This window comes from Octopus bimaculoides, chromosome 10, assembly GCF_001194135.2.
Source record: "Octopus bimaculoides isolate UCB-OBI-ISO-001 chromosome 10, ASM119413v2, whole genome shotgun sequence".
Lineage (NCBI taxonomy): Eukaryota > Metazoa > Mollusca > Cephalopoda > Octopoda > Octopodidae > Octopus > Octopus bimaculoides.
This window is the reverse complement of record NC_068990.1, coordinates 78,692,782-78,695,316: the sequence shown is the minus strand read 5'-3', so window position 1 is coordinate 78,695,316 and position 2,535 is coordinate 78,692,782. Positions and strand designations below refer to the sequence as shown.

Below are 2,535 nucleotides of genomic sequence, written 5' to 3'. Positions count from 1 at the left end.
TAGTGATACTGCAGGTACCCATTGATATATGCAAGGAGGGTGCAATACGACACAACGCCATATTGATTACGATGTTTCCAGATCAACACCAACATTTTGAATTAGGAAGGTACAAAATCAGTCAAAAACTTGGGAAACTACACTCATTTACATTTTCTGGTAAATTACACAAATTGGCAACACTTATGGCATCATCTGGGAGCAGCTCTCCATTCACTTTTTACACTAAATTTCACATGTGTCACCTTTATAAACCTGTTTAAAACAATTAGATTTTGCTATAACACACATTTTCCACTGAACTTTCAACCAGAGTATTTTCGTGACTAGGTGGATACTAGTTTGGTAGTTGAGCTCTGATTGGCTGCATACAAATGAGTTCATAACTGGGGTCCAGAACTCTCGTGGGGAAAAAAATTCACCTGCCGGAGAGGCGGGGTGAAATTTGAAAAATTTAAAATTTGGGGGAAGGGGAGGTTGAGGTGGGCATTTTAAATTTGGAAAAGGTGGTTTTAAAAAAATTTCGAAAAAGTTCAAAATTTTAAAATGTGGGGGGGGGGGATTAAAAATTTTTTTTAAAATTTTCTTTTTTGTATATTTGTAATCTCCAACATCTAAAACGTAGGAATCCGAAATATATTTTTCAAACAAATGCATTTTTCCAGGAGGGGTGCGATTCTGCATTATCCCCCAAAATTTAAAGGAAGGAATTGATACAATTGACCAATATTTCACTGTTATAAGGTGACAAGCTGGCAGAATCGTTAGCGCGCCAGACAAAATGCTTCGCAACATTTCGTCCGTCTTTATGTTCTGAGTTCAAATGCCACCAGAATCGACATTGCCTGTCATCCTTTCGGAGGCAATAAAATAAGTACCAGTTGAACACTAGGGGCGATGTAACTGACTTGCCCCTCCCCCTAAATTGCTGGCCTTGTCCCAAAATTGGAAACCATTTCACAAATATATTATTTATCAGCCCTCATTTTCCCACCATAAAAACCAGACTTCGGCAGGATTTGAACTCAGAACATAAAACGTCGTTGCAAATAGGTACAAGGCCACGGATGTCTTGGGTTAGGGATGATGTTACGTGTCTTTCTCAAGGGTAATTAATGTTTGAGATTAAACAAACTTATGGTTAAAGATATTCCATAAGAAAACATCTAGTCTGGTTTTCAGGAATAGTGTATCTAAGGCTTTGTTATCCAATGTATTCTTCATTTCTTTTCCAAAACGGTGGAGTGTAATTTGAGGGAGATTTGACTGCTATTTCTAGCAAGTCTAGTGACTTTATAGAGGATCCTTCATAGAATACTTGTGAAACAGAATTCATTAAAAGCTGAAATTCCAAGGCAATCTAGATTATATATTCGAGTATTATACCCGAATCCCTATTTATGGACAACGCTTTGAATTTGCAGGGAACGAGAAATTGCCGGAGGCGGGGTGCTCCTACTTATTTCATTAACAACGCTAATCAATAAATTCTGTAGATCGGCTCCAACGGGATAATGATTTTATCATATAAGAAGGATGACATTTTATAATTATTTAAGTGACACAAATAAAGGGAAATGGTTTTGGGGAATCGAAACCGATTTAAGGTCTCGGTTGGCGGCAAGTTGTCCCTAAAACAACCTTCGATGTTTATCTTGTGTTATGGATGAATCTGAGACGGTACAAGACAGTTGGCTTTTTTCTATACATTGATTTCTATATTGATAAAAGAGATGAGTAAATGCCGGTATATATACCTGAGCAGTATCGGACATGAAACGGGTTAAAGGTCCCAACAGAGGGAAACAGTTTGAAAAGCCGGAGAGACGTTGGCGCCATTTTCTGCTGTGAAATGGGACGTAACTCTTAATGACTTCAACCTGGCACAGAGTTAGATTTCTTGTTATATATTTTTTATTTTAAGTCGAACTTGAAATGACCGTGGGTACTCCACAAATATTTTCGTGGTACAGTGTCAATCGCTAATACCTCCCCATTCCGTAATAATATCCAATCGTTTCCTCCAAAAGTCATTTGATTAGTCTCTTGGTAATTTTGTTTGTTCTATTCGCAGGAGGGTCATTATACCAGAATCTGGCAAACCAAAAACTTGCCTTATTCTCTTCAATCATATTTTCTCTTCTGGCCTGTTTTCTTATTCTAGCTAATCGAAAATCTTGCCTGTCATCATCGTTCATATTTTGCCTTCTTTCTTAATTAACAATTTTCAATCTTTCTTATTACCTCTAACTTTGTTGTCTGTGAAACGGCTCTCTCTCTCTCACACACACACACACACATACTCTTACTCTTGCCATTCCCTTTCCACGGACTATTTACACCATAGGAATGTATCATTACTACTTTTAAAAGACATTGGTTGTCTTATTTTCCTACAATGAGAGAAGCCATTATCATCATCTTTTTAACTACACCAAAGAGTTCCTTACTAATTGTGAATCCCTTTGCATTTGTAGTAATTATAGGAGGTTAGGGTTAATTGTGAATTTATTCCTGATAACAGATGGTGAGAAT

The 2,535-nt window shown here is 37.2% G+C and overlaps 1 protein-coding gene across 1 annotated transcript in view; it reads right to left on the bottom strand.

Moving 5' to 3' along the window:
• LOC106869531 (succinate--hydroxymethylglutarate CoA-transferase) overlaps nt 1-2,254 on the bottom strand; it is a 41,508-nt gene extending 39,254 nt beyond the window's left edge. The window contains exon 1 of the mRNA XM_014915305.2: nt 1,758-2,254. The gene's annotated coding sequence lies outside the window, so the exon portion shown is untranslated. The remainder of the gene's footprint in view (nt 1-1,757) is intronic.
• Between the last annotated feature and the right edge of the window lie 281 nt (nt 2,255-2,535).